This window comes from Lutra lutra, chromosome 4, assembly GCF_902655055.1.
Source record: "Lutra lutra chromosome 4, mLutLut1.2, whole genome shotgun sequence".
Lineage (NCBI taxonomy): Eukaryota > Metazoa > Chordata > Mammalia > Carnivora > Mustelidae > Lutra > Lutra lutra.
Window position 1 is genome coordinate 99,015,242 of NC_062281.1, and position 23,671 is coordinate 99,038,912.

The following is a 23,671-nucleotide window of genomic DNA, read 5'->3' on the forward strand; positions in this document are numbered from 1 at the left end:
GAGCTACTAATCTGTGTTTTACTTCCCCACCCTTTTTTCCCCCCGGAAATGAATTTTATTATGTTAGAATATTCCTTAATTAGCGAGCAATTATTTATGTGAAGGAGAGTTCAAAAAACAGATTTATGACTCTTGTTAGCCTTGTCCTTGATTAGAGATTTATGAATTATACACAAAATATTATTGCCTAGAATAGGTCACTCTAGAAGCGGTAGTAGAGAAGGTCTAAGAGACTATGAACTTGGAAGAGCTTCTCTCTGCTTGTCTGGCTGTGCCAGTTGAACCACGGGACTTGGGTACAAGGATGGAGATGTTTTCTCTGCTGAATTTAAAGCTTTCCCACAGTTCAAATGCTCTCCTGCATGCATCAGTTCAAAGGCTTCATTCATTTGGTCAGAAGGCAGATTTTGAGTCATAAATTCATCAACTTTAATCTTTTGGGGCATTTATTCGGACATCAACTTTGGGACACTTTGCATACTCTTCCATTCTCCAAAGGCAGTGCCTTTCCACATGCGGCCTGTGATCAGCTAAAACGGGCGAGTGGCGATTTCTTCCCCTGAAGCGGCTACTCCTACTCCCATGATGACTCCCCAGCCTTTGTGGTGGGCCTGGAGCACGGCTCTCATGACTTTCACGTAACCAACACACTTGAAGGAATGGGCCACTCCCCTGTCAGTCATTTCAATGAGCACTTCCTAGATGGGTGTCCAGAAGTCCTGGGGTTAATAGAGGCTCCAAACTCCTTGGCCCTTGTGAATTCATCTTTATCAATGTCCACACCAATGATCCAGGATGCACAGCCCATGAGAGCTGCCAGTCCAACTCCTCCTAGGCCAAAGATGGCACTAATGGAGCCAGACTGCCCTTTGTCAGTGTTCACAGCAGCATCATGACCAGTTGAAATGCCAAAACCCAGAAGGCAGACTTTATCCAGAGGTGCTAAGGGATCAATTTTAGCAACAGAGATGTCAGCCACAACTGTATATTCAGGAAATGTGCTGGTTCCCATGGAATGTAGAATTGTCTTTCCTTTGCAAGTAAATCTGCTAGTCCTTGTCCCTTGAGTAACTCTTACTTTCTGCAAAGGTTTGTTTTAGGGTTTAGACAAAAGTTACATTCTCCACACTGGGATATGAAGTGGGATGACAGTATCATCTGCCTTCAGCTTAGTAAAGACTTCGACAACACTTTCCTTGATTCTAGCACCTTCAGGGCCCGAGATCATTGGAAAACTCCCCTCGGGATCAGCTTCACTCAGGTTATAGGCATCGGTGTGGCAAACTGCAGTGGTGATCATCTTAATTCGAACTTCATGAGCCTTTGAGGTACCACCTCTACCTCCCCTACAGAGAGAGGCTTTCCTGCCTCCCAAGCAGGTGCAGCCTTGCACTTGATAACATGGTTCGCTGTGTCCTTGGACTCAGGTCAGTGAGGGGCAGACATGGTGGGCCTCATGGGGACATCCCATTCTTAACTATGAATGGACAGTTGAGGATTACCAGACATAGCCAACGAGCATCTTTATCGTGAAAGACTAGGAACAAAAACAGAGGAAACCCCATGAGGAAAACAGATGGTGCAAGGAGGAAACTTTTGTTAAGAAATATATCCTCAGACGGGGTGCCTGACTGGCTCAGTTGGTAGAGCATGTGACTGTTGATCTCGGGGTTGTGAGTTTGAGCCTCACATTGGGGGTAGAGTTTACTTAAAAAAGAAAGATGTAGGGGCACCTGGGTGGCTTAGTGGGTTAAAGCCTCTGCCTTCAGCTCGGGTCATGTTCCCAGGGTCCTGGGATCGAGCCCTGCATCGGGCTCTCTGCTTAGCGGGGATCCTGCTTCCTCCTCTCTCTCTGCCTGCCTCTCTGCCTGCTTGTGATCTCTGTCAAATAAATAAATAAAATCTTTTAAAAAAGAAGAGAAAGAAAGATATATTCTCTGAGAAGAAGATAAAAAAACAAGATGCTGTTTTATTAAGGAACACCCAGAGAACAAAATAGCTCTTAGGAATGTTGATGGTTGCAGAAGTTAAAATTCGATATAATCTAGGAATTAAAAATTTGGGGATGCCAGGGTGGCTCAGTGGTTCATTGTCTGCCTTTGGCTCAGGTCATGATCTCAGGATCCTGGGATGGAGTCCCTCGTTGCTCAGTGGGGAGTCCGCTTCTCCCTCTGCCTCTGCCTGCTGCTCCCCCTGCTTGCTCCTCTCTCTCTGACAAATAAATGAAATCTTTTTAAAAAATTGCCAAACTGTCCCAGAAAGTGGGGCCAAAAAGGCAAAAATAGAAAATAGAGAAAAGAAAAAGGATTAGTTCAGAAGATCAATATCCAAATATTTTGAGATTAGAAAAGAGAGGAAAGAGAGAGAAGAAAAAAAAAGAAAAAAAAAAAAACAGAAGGAAAGAGGAAATCATCAACACAATAATTCAGAATTTTCTAAAACTGAAGGATATGAGTTTCTAGATTCCAATGTCCCAGCACAACAGATGAAAATAAACTTCAGAGCATATTGTGAAATGTCAGAATACCAAGGACAAAAAGAAGATTATGAAAGATCTAGGGGAGGTATCAATAATCAAGAATCAGTAATGCTCACTAGGAAAATGTTTGTGGTATCCTTCATACTGGTGATAGGGAGGGTGGTGTATTTTTTCTTGAGCTCCTTGTCATGAACCCAGAAGGGCCCAGGCAGGCACCTGGGGGTGATGTCAGGCATCCTCAAGATGATACCGGTAGTCCATTCTCAATACAGTTTATATAAACAAAGAATGTGAAGACATTTCCTAATAAAAGAAGAGAATACAGCAACAACTTTGAAAAAAAAATCTAGAATCTCTGTATCTTCACACTTCTCAAAATTAGCTCTGGAAGCTAGAAAGACAAAGGAGTAGTGCCTTTGGAATTCTTACGAAAATTTTCCAACTTGTGACTACACATAGTCAAATTATTAGGTTGAGGATAGAATAATGGCATTTTTCAGTTAAGTGAGATCTCAAAAACACTACCTGAGTATCTTTTCTTAAGGAGCTTCTTAAGGGTGTGCTCTTCTGATCCAACAAAGGGAAACAGTAGGGTGCCTGGGTAGCTCAGTTGGTTGGGCGACTGCCTTCAGCTGAGATCATGATCCCGGAGCCCCAGGATCGAGTCCCGCATCAGGCTCCCAGCTCCATGGGCTGGGGGGTCTACTCCCTCTGACCTTCTCCCCTCTCATGCTCTCACTCTCAAATACATAAATAAAATCTTTTTAAAAAATTAAAAGAAAAAAAAAAGGAAAACAGTAATGGGAAATTTCCACAGAGATTGGTGAAAGGGAGTCCCAGATTATAAATCTTTAAAAAAAAAAGTTAAGGTTCATGAGATGGGGAAATAATTCTAGATTAATCTGGGTGGCCCTCAAATGGTTAAATAAAATCTTAAAAAAAAAAAAGTTGGGGACACCTGGGTGGCTCAGTTGTTAAGCATCTGCCTTCCACTCAGATGATGATCCCAGGGTCCTGGGATCAAGCCCTGCATTGGGCTCCCCGCTCAGCAGAGAGCCTCCTTCTCCCTCTCCCAATCTTCCTGCTTGTGTTCCCTCTCTCACTGTCTCTCTCTCTCTGTCAAATAAATACATAAAATCTTTAAAAGAAAGTTAAGGTTCATGAGATGGGGAAATTATTAATCTGGGTGGCCTGATGTAATCACAAGGGTCCATAAAGGAGGGAAGTTGGAGGTCAGAGAGGGTAGAAGATGCTGAATGACTGGCTCTGAAGATGAAGGAAGGAGACCATGAGCCAAGGAATGTGGGCAGTTTCATGACACTGGAAAGGTAAGGAAACAAACCAGCCCAGAATGTTCTTCTCCTGAAGAAATTCAGCCTTATAGATCCCAATTTAGACTTCTGAACTCCAAAACTATAAAATATATATTTGTTTTTTTTAAGCCACTAAGTTTCTGGCAACTTGCTTTAGCATCAACAGAAAACTAATATAATAATAAAAATGAATTAAATAACTTTGATTAAAATGGTTAAAAATGTGTTTATTTTAGGCATTTTGGAAAAAGCTGCAAGAAAGAAGAAAATGAAAATTATTCAGAAGCCACCACTCAAGGATAGTCACTCTATATCATAGGGTACTGTTTTTTGTTTGTTTATTTGCTTAAATATTTTATTTATTTGACAGAGAGTACAAGCAGGGGGATCGGAGGAGGGAGAGGGGGAAGCAGGCTCTCCGCAGAGCAGGGAGCCTGAAGTAGGGCTCCATCCCAAGACCCCAGGATCATGACCTGAGCCAAAGGCAGATGCTTAATGACTGAGCCACTCAGGTATGCAGAGGGTGCTGTTTTTCATATCAGTAGGGCACACAGTCACAGAAAGAAACCCCACATTTCATTCAAGTTCAATACAAATTTGTTGTATACCCAAGGGGATCGAAAATAAGTAAGAAAAAAATAAGATTACTGGGGTACTTTTTAACTTATTTGTGAGTGGATGTTTATATTTTTATTTTGCCCTGCTTTCTACCCTGAGGACTAACGTTTACTTCATTAGATCCTCTTTACTTCCTCTATCTTTAGAATGTATTGCTGCATATTGGAACTCTATTTGCAAGTGACAGAAAGCTAACTAAAAATATCTTCAACAATAAAAGGGCATTTACTGGTTCACTTACCTGCTTAAGGACAGAGCTGGGTGCTGGGTCAATTAAATCCAGGGGTTCTTTGTCATTCTAATTGTTTTTCATCCCTTTTTTTCCTTTTCTGGCCTTATTCTCTCCTCCTACACAGAGGCTTCCTCTGTATAATGGGAGCCAAAGCCAAGGCAGCTCCAGACTTGCATCCTCCCACTTTAGTAATCTCAGAAGAAACAAGTCTATCAGCATGTATAATTCCACAAGGGTTCCAGTTGATCTGGTCTGGATTTCATGCTTGGTCCTCGGACTAAGGTATGACCAGGTGAGTGGGGTCATGTGATTAGCCAGGCCTGGGTCATGTACCTGTGGTTTTGGTGGTAGAATACTACAGTAGGAAGTTGACTAGATTGGAGTGATAATTTCCCAAAGTAAGATGGGGCTGGTGCTTCCTCCAGCAGAAGGAGGGAAAGAAGTTAGATAAAAATAATGTATCAAGTATACTTTAAATCTCCCCTAGGGTAAAAGATAACCCTTTTGATTTAGCAGGCCCACTATGATGAGCAATTCACCCATCTACTACCCATAATGTTTTTCTTTACAGAGAAGAATGTAATAGATATGTAATGGCTATTATGGTATAATTTTAGTAGTGAGAATAGGGATGTTTTTAGAGGTCTATTATATAGTCGGGGCTGGAAAATAGCCATAAAAGTTGAGAGATGAGGGATAAGTAATTTGTTATTAACAGTAGGTTTCTAATACCTGTCTTTTAAAACATATTATAAAGATTCAAGATTATCCCTCCACAGGTGCCTGCTACTTGTCCCCTGAGCATATGCTCTCAACTTCTATAATAATGGAAGTCTTCGCTGGGCACGTGGCTGCTTAGCCAAACACTCATCCCCCAGTTTCCAATCCAATCATGTGCATACCCCACGTGACTGGGTTATGTTCTGTGAGATAGGGACTGAAGCGATGTATGCAACTTTCAAGTCATGCCCTTAATTTCTTACACCTGGATAGTGTAATCTTACACCAGGAATCTTACACCTGGATAGTGATGACTTATCTAACATCATACCATCAATTACTGTTGAGCTAACATTAGAAGAAAGGATGGCAGATAGACAAGGAAAAAGGAGGATACTGGGCTGATAATGATGTGAACAATGTGCTTTGTATTTATTTTATGTAAATGATTAAATTGTCTGTGTTCAGTAGCAGTAAATTTCCATTTTAATGAGATTTGGATACAACACAGTAATTCATATACATTAAAATGAGACTTTCCTTATAATAAAAATTATTAATATCGACTGCAACATTTTGACTTACCTTCAGTTAAACTTTAGTTTCCTGGGCCCCTGGGTGGCTCAGTGGGTTAAGCCTCTGCCTTCGGCTCAGGTCATGATCTCAGGGTCCTGGAATCGAGTTCCGCCCGCATCGGGCTCTCTGCTCGGCCTGGAGCCTGCTTCCTTCTCTCTCTCTCTGCCTGCCTCTCTGCCTACTTTTGATCTCTCTCTGTCAAATAAATAAATAAAAACCTTAAAAAAGTAAAAAAAAAAAAACTTTAGTTTCCCAAAGCTGATTTTGCACCATCATAGAAATATCAATTATAGGGGCTCCTGGGTGGCTCAGTGGGTTAAGTCTCTGCCTTAGGCTGAGGTCATGATCTCAGGGTCCTGGGATCAAGCCCCGCATTGGGCTTTCTGCTCAGCAGGAAGCCTGCTTCCCCCCCCCTCGCTCTGTCTGCCTCTCTGCCTACTTGTGATCTCTCTTTCTCTGTCAAATAAATTAAATAAATAAATAAATAAATAAACAAACAAACAAACAAACATCTGCCTTCAGCTCAGGTCATGATCCCAGGATCCTGGGATTGAGCCCTGCATTGGGCTCCCTGCTAAGCAGGAAACCTGCTTCTCCCTCTCCCACTCCCCTGTTTATGTTCCTTCTCTTGCTGTCTCTCTGCCGAATAAATAAATAAAATCTTAGAAAAAATATTAATTATAAGAGAATGTCAAATCAACTGAAGAAAAGTACTCTAGTAATATTAGTTTATATACAATTTGCTACAGGTAGAAATGCTTTTTTTTTTTTTTTTTAGATTTTATTTATTTATTTGACAGAGAGACAGCATACATAGACAGAATGGCAGACACAGGGAGAGGGAGAAGCAGGTTCTCCACTGAGCAGGGAGCCCTACGTGGGCCTAAATCCCGGGACCCTAGGACCATGATCTGAGCTGAAGGCAGCTGCTTAACAACTGAGCCACCCAGGTGCACCTAGAAATGCCTTAAAAATGTATATTAACAGGGGTGCCTGGGTGGCTCAGTGGGTTAAGCCGCTGCCTTCAGCTCAGGTCATGATCTCGGGGTCCTGGAATCGAGCCCCGCATCGGTCTCTCTGCTCAGCAGAGAGCCTGCTTCCTCCTCTCTCTCTCTGCCTGCCTCTCTGCCTGCTTGTGATCTCTCTCTGTCAAATAAATAAATAAATAAAATATTTTTTTAAAAAAATGTATATTAACAGGGGCACCTGGGTGGCTCAATTGGTTAAGCATCCAAGTCTTGATCTAAGGTCTTGATCTCGGGGTCATGAGTTCAAGCCCCACATTGGGCTTGGAGGCTACTTTAAAAAAAAAAAAGCAAAATGGACATTAACATCTTGTAATAATGAAATTTTGTTCACATGAAAACATAATCTCATTATGCAGAACTTAGAAATGAAATGGAAGTTACCCCAAATGTCCCATTATATTTCAGTAAGTGAAGAGAAATGCTTTAAATACAGTAGGAGAAGGAGAGGTGTTAATATCCTTCTATAATTTTCTTTCTCCAGGTCTTGAAAATTGTTGGTCAAGTAAATTACTTGAGTATGGAGTTGAAGATTACATAATTAGGACAGTTAAAAGCTCAGTTTCACCTTACCTCTCTGTTTCTTTCTTCTACTATACAATCAAACTCTTATAAAAAGGAAAGATGTGTGTACAGCTTAGAAAGTAGCTTTCTTAAACTGAATTCTGTTAGTGACTATATGTTAGGCTTTCGCTGATAATTGTAATTAAATTTTAACCACTCACTAAAAATGGCCTAAAGAGCATCTACTTCACCACACTTAAATGTCCTTTGCCTTATTTTATGTCTTGTGCTTTTTACGAAGTTTGAAGGTCTTCCCTTCAATCCACATTCTGTTATTCTCTCCTACTTTTTAAAAAAGATTATTTATTTATTTTTATTTGAGAGCATGCAGGAGCTTGGTGGGGAGGGGACAAAGGGAGAAGCAGACTCCCTGCCAAGTAGGGAGCCCAATGCGGGGCTCCCTCCCAGGCCCTGGGATCATAACCTGAGCTGAAGGCAGACGCTTAAACAACTGAGCCACACAGGCACCCCTGTCTCCTACTTTTGAAAAGAAACTGCCTATTTTTTATAATGTTCTTGTTTGACCATAGAGGGCACAAGGTCATCAAAAAGTTAATAAATTGGGACGCCTGGGTGGCTCAGTTGGTTAAGTGGCTACCTTTAGCTCAGGTCATCATCCCAGCCACCTGGGATCAAGTCCCACATTGGGCTCCTCGCTCGGCGGGGAGACTGCTTCTCCCTCTGCCTCTGCCTACCACTCTGTCTGCCTGTGCTCTCTTTCTCTCTCTCTAACAAAAAACAAAAAACAAAACAAAACAAAAAAAGTTAAATAAATTGTTCAGGCAGCAATGCATAATACTTGCTCTCTACTCCATGACTTGAGAAAATGGAGATAATTTATGCTGATGTTTTACGTACTAAAGAATTCTTGTGGCTTTTTTCCAAAGATTAAATTTAATTTCACAAAGACTTTGCTTTCTTTGTTTGAAATATAAAGGGTGCCCAACTCACTGGAAAAATAAAAGATGATCAGTTTGTCTTCCTAGACTGTCAGATTCACACTGAAGATCTGCAAGGAAACAGAGTTCTACTATATCTAAAATAGCAATTAGTTTGCCACCATTAATCTCAATTTCTTAACAAAAAATAAACAATAGCATATCTTGATATACTCCATTTATTACAGCGCTTTTGCATTATTTTGTTCTGTAGATAGATGCAAAAAATGCAGTGAATGTATTACAATAGCATACAAAAAAAACAGATTAGAAAATTAGAAACCAGAGAAGCATAAAACAATGAAAATTGTAGTGTAACTAAAAGAAATTTTCATCAAGGGCAACAATACAAATTCCCGGTACTCTTCTAAATTTGCTGAATTTAATATTTATAAAAAGGAATTTTAGGGGTGCCTGGCTGGCTCAGTCTGTGGAGCACGTGACTCTTGATCTCAGAGCTGTAAATTTGAGCCCCCTGTTGGGTATAGGCAGGTCCATCCTCCTCAGGCCGTGATTCACACTGAAACCCTGGAATCAGGTATAACCGCTTTCTTCCACACCCTGCTGGCTGTGAAAGATTGGGTATAGAGATTACTTAAAATCTTTAAAAAATAAAATAAAATAAGATAAAATAAAGGAATTTGAAAGAGTGACCAGATACCATTTTTTTTTTAAGATTTATTTATTTGAGAGAGAGCACAGGTACACCCACGGTGGATGGGGGCGGGGTGTAGAGGAAGAAGGAGAGAGAGAAACTCAAGCAGACTTGTGCTGGTTGTGAAGCCCAGCACGGGGCTTGATCTCACAACCCTGAAATGACAACCGGAGCCAAAGTCAAGAGTCAGACACCAAACTGACTGAGCCACCCAGGCACCCCTGGAACCATATATCTTAATGCATCAATGCCTTCTTGTGGCATAAGAGAGAATGATAAAATGAGTGTGTCTTTTTATGTTAATAGCAACTAATCAATTGTAATTGGTATAATTGCTACTTTGCTACTTTCTCCTAGTATTCATTATTCCTGAAAACACAATGATAGCACAGGATATAATTTATTCTTTGGCAATATATAAATTGCAGACCCTGCATTTTCAATACATTTCACTTTACAGAATTTGTATTTGTTAATAAAGAGTACAATGTAAGTCCTATTTCAAGGCTAAAACCTTTTAGTGACACTGAATGTTACTTGTTTCTAAGCTCCATATGTTAATCTTGTGAAGGAAAGGACATTTGAAAGACAAGGCTTTAGGGGCACCTGGGTGGCTCAGTCGGTTGGGCATCTGCCTTCCACTCAGGCCATGATCCCAGAGTCCTGGGATCGTATCCTGCATGGGGCTCCTTGCTCAGCAGGGAGCCTGTTTCTCCCTCTGCCTGCTGCTCCCCTGGCTTGTGCTCACTCTCTCTCTCTCACACATAAATAAATAAAATCTTTAAAAAAAAAAAAAAAAGGACAAGGCATCATAAGGACAAAAAAGTGACATAGGTCATCAACAGTACCTTCCCTCGAAAGCTGCCAGACCAGTCACTGCCTTAGCAAGATATTTTGCACAGGTACTTTACGCTTTGGACACTTTGGGGCAGCCCTTCTAACAATGCTAACCACTTTACCACCAATTTAATTAAATTTTATTTTATTTTAGATTTTATTTATTTATTGGACAGAGAGACCAAGATATTGAGAGAGGGAACATAAGCAGGGAGAGTAGGAGAAGGAGAAGCAGGCTTTCCACTGAGCAAGGAGCCCAATGTGGGGCTCGATCCCAGGACCCTGGCATCATGACCTGAGCCAAAGGCAGACACTTAACCGACTGAGCCACCCAGGTCCCCTTTACCACCAATTTTAGAATGACAATGTTTTGTTGCCCATTTTTATTCCAACTTTTGGGAATTTCTAAACTTTGTTCATGGTGCTTATAAACTGAGGGAGAGTCATGTGCTTAACTGAGAGACGTCTGGTAGTATAATGGTCGGTGACGTTTTTTAAAAAGTGGTGCTAAGTACAAGATATTTTGGACTGCAACAACTTAAAAAAATCAGACGGTGTCACGGTTTCTTTGTGATCTGAAACAGGACTTTGTAAAATTTCCAGCTGTGGACTGACCACTTCTGCACAATACCTGTGACCTCCGGGTGTATTACTCTACAAGGCACCCAGCAATGTGTTCCACTAGGCAAGAGTATATCCTGCCAACTGTCCCCTAACTCATTTCATTTTGATCAGTATTCATTATTTACGCTTAGCTGTTTGTGGCTGTACTTTTCTCAAAAACTGCACTGATGTATATTTTGCCAAAGGGATATGTGATCTTAGATATCACAGGTTTTATAAGAGGAAAACCTTGGTATTCTAAACTAAAGTGTCAAAGTTGTCAAGGAAAACTGCTCAAACCAAAATCTGGGTTTACAAAAATTTTTTTGCACTTAAATCGTTCAGCAGCCTAGATGACAAGTTGTGTGAAAGTATAATTAATTATCCCATGTGTTGCAGTTCAGTTCCTGGGAGAAAAATCTGAGATGGAAATTTGCATGCAGGAAGTTTATCAGGAAGTGTCCTTGGCATCGGCACCTATGGGAGATTGAAGGAAGAAGGTTTAGGCAAGAGTTGAACTGTGATGTTGCCACCAAAGCCTCAGTTAATCCCTACTGGGAGCTCTAGAGCACAGATGACACTTTTGAGTCTTTCTGCACTTGGGGGAGTTAGATGGGCCTTGGTAAACCCCGTCAACCAGTTACTGTGTGTGGGCTGCTCCTGGTAAGGTGGCCTGCCATCAGACAGGTGACTCTCTTTAGCCAAGGGCAAGTTCCAGAGAGGAGCCTTGGCTGAGAGTTGCCAGCTGTCCACTGTCCCAGAAGCTGAGTGCTTCAGACCTATGGGGGCTGACCTGGGCCTCACATACCAGCATCCACTACAGTGCAAGATGGGCCATGGTAAGAAGTGTAATAATGGGGGGCGCCTGGATGGCTCAGTGGTTTAAGCCTCTGCCTTTGGCTCAGGTCATGATCTCAGGATCCTGGGATTGAGCCCCACATCAGGCTCTCTGCTCAGTGGGGAACCTGCTTCCCCCCCACCCCCGCCTGCCTCTCTGCCTACTTGTGATCTGTCAAATAAATAAATAAAATCTTAAAAAAAAAAAAGAAGCGTAATAATGGTAGACATTTCCTGCAGTGAAAACAGCTGAGATCAAATTAGCTACATCTTGCGCCTTAAGTATGTTACAGCCCTGCCCAAGAAACTACAGTAGCTCGCTACTGCATCCATTCAATTCTAATCCCCATTCTCTGGTTTAGAAGAACCACCACAATCTGCCTTACCCTAGCCATTGAAAGTTCTACTTCCCACGTGTTCCCAGTAGCGATCTTCAAGTTCAGTGAAGTCAATGGACTCACTTCTTTATTCCTGCCCATGCTCTTCCCTTCTCTACCTAAATCTAGTAAGCTTCCATACACAGGTCATGGTATTCTCTTCCTTCTCCAGATTTGCAGCCCACAGGGTATGCTACAAATCCCCCCCCTTAATTATAAATGATCTCTTTCTCCAGTGGTTTTTGGTATGTTGGGGGAGTAAGATCCCCAACAAAGTGAAAGCTCCTCTGCAGCAAGGATTATGCCTTGTATCTTCCCATAGCATCTACCACATTAATGGGCATATGATTAGACATTGAATAGATTCAGAGGTTTAGAGACAAAAGAGACTTCAGGGACCACTTAGTCCAACCTAATTTTACAGGTGATTTAACAGAGACTCAGAAAGATGAAGTCATAATCCTCCTCTCAACTCCCACATTACTTTGTTTGTATTTTTTAATGGTATTTATTACTTTGTATTTTTTACGTTAATTACCTGCCTACCTGTTTTACCAGTCTTTATATTTTTATGAGCTACTTCTCTCCTGCTGATTACTTACATGCTGGTGTTCTCTAAGGCTCGTTGGGTTGTTTTACCCGAGCCATCCATTCCCATAGGCTTCAATTACCACTAATAAACTGAATGACTCACTAATCCGTATCTTTAGCTGTGTGACTCTGCCTGAATAGTCCTTAGAAAACTCCATGGGATGTTCTGCAAGCTTCTCATGCTCAACTTGTCCTCGACGCCTCCCTGATCCTTGTATCCGACTAACCACCAAATTCTATTCATCTACTTTGGAAATGTCACATGATTCCTGACCTCCCCGCAGTCCCCCGGCATTCACTGCCACACATCACGAATACTAGGAACAGCCTCTTCCCTTTTCTCCTGGGAACCATTCTTTTGCTACTACTTCATCCTCAGATCTGCTACCAAAGTAATTCTCCCTCTCAAATTGACCTAATATGTCACTCCTTACTAAATCTTCTTTAAATTTTTCTTTAAAAAGTCTTCATTGGCAGTATACCTGGGTGGCTTAGTCACTTAAGTGTCTCTTTCTTGATTTTGGCTCAGGTCATGATCTCAGGGTGGTGAGATCAAGCCCCGCATTGGACTCTGTGCTGGGTGTGGAGCCTGCTTGGGATTCTCTCTCCCTCTCCATCTGCCCCTCCCCTACTAAAAAAAATCTCCATTGGCTCTTTGTTACCTGTAATAAAAGCTAAACTTCTTACCATAACATACAAAGCTAGCTACAGAGAGAGACAGATAGTGAGCCTTATGGTTAAGACAAAGTTCCAGGAGTAAATTCTGATTGTAACTTACAGCTATGGGACCTCAAGCAAGCTTATTTATTCTTTCCGTCTTTCTTCCATGTGAAAAATAGGTACAGTAATTGTACTATTTGATAAGATTTTTGTAAGGAATACATAAACTAATAACACAGAAAGTGCATAGAACAGTGATGGTGCATATTAAATTCTGCTATTATTTCTAAATCTAAGACAAGTGGGGTTTGGGGTGGGGATGGGTGATGGATATTGGAGATGGTATGTGTTGGGGTGAGTGCTGTGTATTGTGTAAGACTGATGAATCATAGACCTGTACCCCTAAAACAAATAACATGCTATTTGTTAATAATAATAATTTTTTTAAAATCCCAAGACAGGTTATCTTTTCAGTCTCATCTGCCAGTTCATTATCTGAACCTAATTCTCAACCCATAGTAAATTTTCATAATTCTCCAAACCCACCATGACATACTCTTTCATTATTTTGTCCCTTTCCATATACCTCTTCCTCAGAATACTTTCCCTACTTTGCTGCTGATGAATTTAATGCTCATCCTTCAAAGAACTGGTAAAGGTCATATCTCTTTGCAGCCTTCCATGAGGCACTTACAGTCTTCATTATCACTGTTCTCTAAGTGGTAAACATACTTTTATATTTACTTATCACACATTATATTAGTGCTCCTTGTTTACTTGTCAGTCCTCCCAGCCAGGATAGGAGTTCCTAGAAGCCACGCGTTAATTTTTGTGTCTCTGATGCCTACCTAGTACAGCTCCTAATACCTATTGAGTATTCAAGAACTGCTTATTAAAGTGAACTTTTTTTTTTTAAGAATTGGGGGCACCTGGCTGGATCATTTTGTGAAGCACACAACTCTTGATCTCGGGGTTGTGAGTTTGAGCCCCATGTGAGGTGTAGACATTACTTTAAAAAAAAAAACTTAAAAGAAAAAAGAATTGAGTGAAATTTTAAGACATTTTTGGCTAGGAAGGCTAAAATAGATTTTAAATATAGGTATTTTCCCAAAAATTAATCTGTAATTTCAATTTAGCTTGTGTTTGTTTGCTTATTTGGTTGGATTTTCATGAAATGATTTTTTTAAAGATTTTATTTATTTTATTTGACAGGCAGAGATTACAAGTAGGCAGAGAGGGAGGCAGAGAGAGAGAGAGAGAGAGGAGGAAGCAGGCTCCTTGCTGATCAGAGAGCCCGATGCAGGGCTTGATCCCAGGACCCTGGGATCATGACCTGAGCTGAAGGCAGAGGCTTTAACCCACTGAGCCACCCAGGTGCCCCATCATGAAATGATCTTATAGTTTATCTAGAAGAGTAAATATTTGAGAAGAGCCAAGTAACATCTGACAAAGATGAGTAATAGGTGGTTTGAATTCCAAATAACCATATAATAAATCTATTATAAAGCTATAGTAATTCACACATACTATCACCAGAGCAGAAATGGACCTAAATTAGACCAAAGGAAAAAACTGAAAGTAGAAAAACAGACCTAAATGTACCTAATATTTAATATGTATTTAAAAATCTTTTTCAGGGCTCCTACATGGCTCAGTTGATTAAGTGTCTGCCTTTAGCTCAGGTCATAATCCTGGAGTCCTGTGGTCCATCCCCATACCAGGCTCCCTGCTCAGTGGGGAGACTGTTTCTCCTTCTGAACCTCCTCCTTCTTGTGTTCTCTCACTTTCTCCCTCTCTCAAATAAATAAGTAATCTTGGGGGGAAAAAATCTCTTTCATATCAGTGAGGAAAGATAGAATACTCAAAACAATGGTGTTGGTGGGGCACGTGGCTGGCTCAAGCCCCACATTGGGTGTTGAGCCTACTTAAAAAAAGAAGAACAAAAGGATATTGGGAAAACTATAAAGCCATTTTGCAAAAATATATACGCCTCAATCTTTTCTTTATCCCTTGTATAAGCATACATTTTCTTTATTTTTCTTTTACATAATCTTTATACCCACTATGGGGCTTAAGCTCATAACCCCGAGATCAAGAGTTGCACACTCTACTGACTGAGCCAGCCAGGCGCCCCATCTGTTAGCATTCTTGTAGAGGATCCCTTGTATGTGAAAAGTCAGTTCTCTCTTGCTGCTTTCAAAATTCTTTCTTTGTGTTTTGTCTTTTGACAGTTTGATTAAAATGTCTTGGTATGGGTCTCTTTGGGTTTTTTGTTTGTTTGTTTTTAAAGATATATTTATTTGAGAGAAAGAGAGAGCATGTACATGCGTGCACAAGCAGGAGGAAGGGGAAGGGGGAGAAGGAGAAGCAGATTCCCGGTTGAGCAGGGAGCACGATGCAGGACTCCTTCCTAGGACCCCAAGATCATGACCTGAGCTGAAGGCAGACACTTAACCGACTAAGCCATCCAGGTGCCCCAGTATGGGTCTCTGAATTAAATTTCCTTGGAGTTCATTGAGCTTCTTGGATGTTTATATTTCTCTCTTCCAAATTTGGGACGATTATTAGATTTGGGACCATTATTTCTTCAAATAATATATCTGCCCCTTTTTCTCTCTATTCATATTCTGGGACTCCCACAATGTTTATATTGGTCCATTTGATGGTTTCGCACAGGTCTTTTAGATTCTGTTGTTTTCTTCTTTTCCATTTTCTTTTCCTGCTCCTCAGAAGTGATCATTTCCATTGTCCTATCTTCAGGTTCACTGATTCTTTTCTCTGCCTGGTCAAATCTGCTATTGAATTTTTCTTGTGAATTTTTCATTTCATTTGTTGTAATTTTCACCTTTAGAATTTCTTTTTCATTTTGTTTTATGTTTTCTGTATCTTTACTGATATTTTTCATTTTGTTTATACATTATTTTCTTGCCTGTATTCATGTCTTCCTTTACTTCTTTGAGCATTTTTAAGACAGTTATTTTAAAGTCTTTGAAAAAAATTTAAAAAAAAAAAAGTCTTTGGTAGGTCCTCCATCTGGTCTTTTGCAGGGATATAGTTCTGTTGATTTATTTCCTTTCAATGGGCCATACTTTTCTGATTGTTTATACGCCTTGTGATTATTTTGTTGAAAACTGGACTTTTTTGGGTGCTTGGGTGGCTTAGTCAGTTAAGCATCTGCTTTCAGCTCAGGTCATGACCCGGGGTCCTGGGATTGAGCCCCGCATCGGGCTCCCTGCTCAGCGGAGAGCCTGCTTCTCTCTCTCCCTCTGCTACTCTTTCTCTTTCCGAGTATTAAATAAATAAGTAGTTTTAAAAAAAGAAAAGAAAAAAGAAAACTGGACTTTTGAACTTAATAATGTGGTAACTCAAAATAAGATTTTCCTTCTTCTCTAAGTTTTGCTATTTTTTTGCCTTTGTTTTCATTTTTCTTTTTGATTGTTGTAAATTGTATCTGTGCTGGGGATAAACCTGAGGTATAAACTTAAGAGTCTTCTCCAGGGGCACCTGGGTGGCTCAGTGGGTTAAAGCCTCTGCCTTCGGCTCAGGTCGTGATCTCAGGGTTCTGAGATTGAGCCCTGCATCGGGCTCTCTGCTCAGCAGGGAGCCTGCTTCTCTCTCTCTCTCTGCCTGCCTCTCTGCCTACTTGTGATCTGTCAAATAAATAAATAAAATCTTTTAAAAAAATTTTTTTGAATGCATATACTCTTTGATCCAAGAATGAACTCTATAGTTTTATTTGCACAAAAACCCAATGATACATTTATTTATAGTAATGTTCATAGAAATATTGTTTGTAGCAGTGAAACCTGGCAGCATCCTGTGTTAATGGAGAACTTGGTTAAATAAACTAGAGAACATCCATACTGCGAAATACCTCACAAATGTTAAAAAATAATGAACACACAAAATATTTAGTAAATACAGCATAGTCTTTGACACTTTTGAAGAACACTGATAAGTTATTTTATAGACTGTCCTGCAACTGGAACAATCATCCCACAGTAGTCTGATGTTTTTTATGATTACTGAGGTTCTGCATTATTGGGAAGAATATTGCAAGGTAACATGCCCCTCTCAGTGCATCACATCAAGGGTATGACATGATTTTTCTGTATCTTACCAGTGATGTTAACCTTGATCACTTGGTGTCCACCAGTGTTCTGGTGGACAAATAAACAAATGAAAAACAAAGTATTTATTTTATAAGAGGATAAAATCTCTGGGGATGGGCCAAAAATGTCTGGAAATTAGTTATAAATATATAGGAGAATACCTATATGCCATGTGCATATTAAACTGTAACTTAAATGTACTGTAATCCACATGTGCTATGGCTTTTCATGAGCTGTTTCTTTTAGCACCATTCACTAACATTCTAAAAATAAGGATCTCTTACAGTTTTAAAGGACTATGATGATTCTTTTATCATTGTGCTAGGTTGTATTTTTCTAAATTCTTGAAAAGCCTTTCAAAATTTGGACTATATGATAATCACAATAAATGATATATGTATTAATAATTATTATAAATATGTATATATTATAAATATGTATATATTTTTTAAGATTTTATTTATGTGAGAGGAAGAGAGCACAAGCCAGGGGACCAGAAGAGGAATAAGCAGGCTCCCTGCTGAGCAAGGAGCCCAATGTGGGACTCGATCCGAGGACCCTAGGATCATGACCTGAGCCAAAGGCAGTAACTCTACCAACTGAGCCACCCAGGGGACTCTAACTATATATTATTTAGACAAACTTTTTTTTAAATTTTTTATTAACATATAATGTATTATTAGCCCCAGGGGTGCAGGTCTGTAAATCACCAGGTTTACACACTTCATAGCACTCACCATAGCACATACCTTCCCTAACGTCCACAACCCCACCACCACTCTCTCCCTACCCTCTTCCCCCCTGGTAACCCTCAGTTTGTTTTGTGAGATTAAGAGTCTCTTATGGTTTAGACAAACACTTTTTTTTTCCTTCTTACACAAACGCTTTTTTTTTTAAAGATTTTATTTATTTACTTGACAGAGATCACAAGTAGGCAAAGAGGCAGGCAGAGAGAGAGAGGAGGAAGCAGGCTCTCCGCCGAGCAGAGAGCCCGATGCGGGCCTCGATCCCAGGACCCTGGGATCATGACCCGAGCCAAAGGCAGAGGCTTTAACCCACTGAGCCACCCAGGTGCCCTAGACAAACACTTTTGATAAAGAAATTATATTTCAGAAGGAAGGTATTTGGGATAAAATACAAATAATGACACTAGTGCCCCCCCCCCCAAAAAAAGATTTTAAGAAAAATTTAGGCAAAACCTCAGACTTGGGTTTGGAAGATTTTAGCTGATAAATTAGGCATTTGGTTGTGTGTATTCTTTAGTTTTCCTTCGGAGGAAGATTGAAATTCCTTTTTCTTTTTAAAGAGATAGTGGTTAAATAAGGCTCTTAAGGAGGATCATGTGTATTCAAATTTAGCACCAGGATGAGAATATCTCTTACAGAAAAACAGTATAGAAGTCCTTGGCCTATGTCTTTGCTTTCTGCAAGGACTTTGATCAGTCATTTCAGTGGCCATCAGAGGAACTACTAGAGGGATACCTGGGTGGCTCAGTAGTTAAGCGTCTGCTTTCAGCTCAGGTCATGATCCTGGGGTCCTGGGATTGAGTCCCACATCAGGTTCCCTGCTCAGCAGGGTGTCTGCTTCTCTCTCTCCCTCTGCTGCTCCTCCAGCTTGTGCTCTCTCTCTCTGACAAATAAATGAATAAAGTCTTTTTTATGTGGGACTTGATCCCAGATCCCCAGGATCATGACCTGAGCCAAAGGCAGATGCTTAACCCACTGAGCCACCCAAGCATCCCAATTTATTTAAATTTTAAGGAAGTGGGCGCCTGGGCGGCTCAGTGGGTTAAAGCCTCTGCTTTGGCTTGGGTCATAATCCCAAGGTCCTGGGATCGAGCCCCACATCAGGCTCTCTGCCCAATGGGGAGCCTGCTTTCTCCTCTCTCTGCCTGCCTCTCTACCTACTTGTGATCTCTGTCAAATAAATAAATAAAATCTTTTTTAAAATAAATAAATAAATAAATTTATTTATTTTAAGGAAGAATTATTTGGGGAACCAGGTAGGAGGATAAGGCCATTTAAAAAGGAAAGAAAATGGGGCACCTGGGTGGCTCAGTGGGTTAAAGCCTCTGCCTTCGGCTCGGGTCATGATCCCAGGGTCCTGGGATCGAGCCCCGTATTGGGCTCTTCGCTCAGCAGGGAGCCTGCTTCCTCCTCTCTGCCTGCCTCTCTGCCTACTTGTGATCTCTGTCTGTTAAGTAAATAAATAAAATCTTAAAAAAATAAATAAATAAAAAGGAAATAAAATCAAATTGGCATATACTTTCCAACAGCAAAATTGAATGTCAGAAAACAGAAGAGCAATACCTGTAACATACTCAAGGAAAAAAACTGAGCCAAAGATTATTTTTAATTCAACCAAACTGTCTTTCACATATAAAGGTTACAGACAAATAGCTTTAAGCCAGCAAGAATGTGGAAAATATTGATTATGTGAACCCTTGAGAAAACTGCCAGAGATCTAACTGCAACTAGCCAGTAGAACATGGGCAAACTTCAGCTAAAAGAGCTGGCAGTGAGAATCAGAATCAGATCTAGACCAAATAAGCAAACAAAAATAAAAGTAGGGATAAGAAAAATAAAGGTGGGAATGAGAGTGACAGAGTGTTACAGGCTCTGACATTGTAGGAAGACTAGAACTACCAAAAAATAGGAGAAGGGAGAGAATCTGGGAGGAGAGGAAGTTTTGAAAGCCTCCTGTGTAATAGCTTGGAATCAAAGGGTATCCTTCTAAGGGTGACAAATCAAGTAGCAGAAGGATAAGTGTATTAATGCTTATAATGGCACAAAACTAAGCTCTGAGCCAGTGATGATACTGATTGAAACTGGATGGAGAGAGAGAAGGGGGTGAGACAGGAGGAAGAGGTTATAAGCTCATGTTGCACAGGGCAGGGAGATAATAGATATTGTTGAAACAAAGAAGGAAAAAAAGATATTATATAAAGGTGGAATTATAATCATGAGAAAAATAAAACAGAGCATTTAAAAAATGTTTTAAGTGATCTCCACACCCATGAGCCCAAGGTCAAGAGTCACATGCTCTACTGACTGAGTCAGTTAGGTGCCTCCAAAGAGAGTGTTGTAAGTAGTAGAACTGCAGTAACAATAACAACAAAATATAGAAGACCAAAAAAAAAAATTAAACTTCTTATTACTGAATATAAAAGATATACAGAAAAATAGCTAAAGTATGAATTACAGAGTAACCAATCATTATGAATCATATACCCATTAAACACTATCCAAGCCAGGAAATGCAACATTACTAGCATTCCTTCCTGATAACCAGTAGCCTGACTTTTACAGTAATTATATACTTCATAATATCTGTATATATGAAGTATATAATTACACTTAGATATAAACTATATGTGTTTTATAATCTATCTATCTATCTATCTATCTATATATTCCTACTTTTGCCTGATTTTAGTCTTTATATATATAGAATCACACTATTTTTTTTGTATCTTGTTTCATTTATTTAAAAATGTGTTTTGGGAGCCTGGAAGGCTCAGTCAGTTAAGTGTCTGCCTTTGGCTCAGGTCATGATCCTGGGGTCCTAGGATGGAGTCCTGCATCAGGCTCCTTGCTCAGCGGGGAGCCTGCTTCTCCCTCTCCATCTGCCCCTATCCCCACTTGCGCTCTCTCTTGGTCTCTCCCTCTCTCAAATAAATTTAAAAAAATAAAATCTTTGGGGGTGCCTGGGTGGCTCAGTGGGTTAAAGCCTCTGCCTTCGGCTCAGATCATGATCCTGGGGTCCTGGGATCAAGCCCCGCATCGGGCTCTCTGCTCTGCAGAGAGCCTGCTTCCTCCTCTATCTTCCTGCCTACCTCTCTGCCTACTTGTGATCTCTGTCAAATAAATAAAATCTTAAAAAAAAAAAATAAGATCTTTGGAAAAAAAATGTGTTTCAAGATTCATCCATTATGTTCCACGTATCCTTAATTTGTGCATTTTCATGGAAGGGTGGTATTCTCTTGTCTGAACATAATTTATTTACCATGCTTCTACTGATAGATATTTGCAGTGTATCAAGTGATATGTTGTGATAGCTCATTTAAAATTTTCTTGAATTTCACTGATTACCAAGAATATTAAGTAGTTCTTCATAGGTTTATTAAGAGTCTTCATTTATGAATTGCCTGTTCAGAATTTTCTGCCGATTTTTCCCAGTGGGTTGCCTTTGTTTTCTTATAGATTTTTAATATACCTCCATATAGCTAGGTTATGAGCCTTTTGTGAGTTACATATGTTGTAAATATCTGTGTCTTGTCTTTTTGTATGGTGTTTTGGGATGAACAAAAGCTCTTACACTTAATGTAGACCAATTTATCATTTTTTCCCTTTATAATTGATGCATGAAGATATTTTTCTATATTATCTCCTAAAAGCTTTACAGTTTTGTCTTTCATAGTAAATCCATAACCTTTCTGTAGTTGATTCATGTGAACAGCACTCTTTACTTTAAAAGGCTGAAAACAAGAATTCTTCAAAGACTATATAGAGTTGTTAGACCATCCAGCCCCTTCTCCACCCGGGGCATAACCAGTTGATAACCGTTCCATTCCGGTGATGTGGGAGAGGCTCCAGATTTAGGCACCACAGACCTGCCTAAGGGGTGGGGGTTGCCTTTGGGCTAAAAATGGAGGGCATTGGTGAAAGGTCAGTCTCTTTTCCAGCTTTGGTCCCTGAACTCAACTAGCCAGGCATATACATTTGAGGAGATTGGGAAGTTCTTCTACAAAGAAATTGAATGGCTCCAGAAAAAAGACCTGCAGATAAAAACATTTGTGGTTACTAAATACAGAGTTCCCCCTGATAACCTTACATTGTAGCCCATTTTATAAAAATTACTCCAAAATGTGATGTCTAAATGGGGAGGCCCCCAAATGTGGGGCAGGAATCTGGTGGAAGCCATTGGTCTCGAAGGTGAAAGAATTCACCTGACACAGAACAAAGGAGATAGAATTGTGTTGAATCCACCACAAGGGAGTGGCTCAGCAGGACAGCAGAGGAGAGCTGTCTACCATGAAGTAGCCAGTGGGGACAGTTTTTAAAGGGGGAAATTGAAGAGGCATGGTGACTAATGGGATTCTTTCTTTTTTGGTAACTGTGCCTGGTTGTAAGTAGCCCATTGGTCAGTGAGGGCCTATGGAAATCTTGAGGTGGGCCCCCTGAGGGGCCTGTTTATATCCAGCCAGGGGCTTGCTATCTGCCCTTCCTACATTCCTTCACTCAAGTCTCTTTGCCTAAAAGCAGCCTCTACATAAAACATGATGGTTTAAAACAACAAACACTTATTATCCCACAGTTTCTGTGAGTCGGGAATCAGGGCATGGCTTAGCTGGGTACTTCTGGCTCAAAGTCTCTCATGAGATTGCAGTCAAGCTGTCAGGGTGGGCTACAGTCTCATCTGAAGATTCACCTGAGGTGAGATACACTTCCAAGCTCATTTCTGTGGTTGGTGGTCCCTCACCAAGTGGGCCTCTCCATGGGACTGGCCCAGGACATGACAGCTGTCTTCTTCCTGGGCAAGCAATGTAAGAGAGAGCACCCAAGATGGAAGCCTCAGCCTATTTCTAAACTAATCTCAGAAGGGATATCCCATCACTTCAGTCAGATTTTGCTTGTTAACAAACCAGTCAATAAACCCAGCTCACGCTCAGTGGGTAAGGATTACACAAAGCAATACAAATTTTGGGAATCATTCTAGCACCAGCTGCAAACTCGGGGGTTCCCAAGACTATGCTCAGTTTTGATAATTGACTAGAAAGACTCACAAAACTCACTGAAATCTGTTCTTTTCATAGTTACAATTTATGATAGCGAAAGGATACACATTAAAATCACCACAAGAAGAGGAACACAAGGCAACGTCCATGGGACTTTTCAGTGGGGAGTACCCAGTGTCTTCTCCAAGTGGAGGTGTGCATATGGCACTTCTCACGGCACCATATGTGACAATACACATGGAGCATTGCCAGCCAGGGAAGCCCACTGAGCCTTGGTGTCCAGGATTTTTATTGTCCACATCTTTATTGTCTATTATATCTACATGACTGAGTACCTGCATGGCTGACCTTAGTCTCAGCCCCTCTGGAGGTTTAGCGGATACTTCGTGGTCCCAAACTTCCGCCATAAATCACAATGTTCAGTGGAGTATCTGGCCTGGCCCAAGGCCCCCAGGTAAAAAAAGAGACTCTTATCACGCAGAACATTCCAAAGGTTGAGGGATGACATCCTGGGAGCTGAGGGCAAAAGGAGACCTCTCTTTGGGAAGGGTTGATTCTTCACTGCATAGGCCTGACTACCAGGAGGTGAGGACGGCCGCCTGCCTGCCACACCCACCATTTAGAAAACTACCTATCAGCTTAGATTCTCTAAGATCAGGAACAAGATAAGGGTGCCTATTTTTTTGTCAGTTCTATTCAACCTTGTACTGGAAGTTCTAGCGAGAGAAATTAGGTAAGAAAAAGAAATAAAAAGCATCAAATTTGAAAGGAAGAAGCAAAACTATCCCTACTTGCAG

The 23,671-nt window shown here is 40.6% G+C and overlaps 1 pseudogene; it reads right to left on the reverse strand.

The window, feature by feature from the left end:
• Positions 1-233: 233 nt before the first annotated feature.
• Positions 234-23,281, reverse strand: LOC125097340 (alcohol dehydrogenase class-3-like; annotated as a pseudogene).
• Positions 23,282-23,671: the final 390 nt, after the last annotated feature.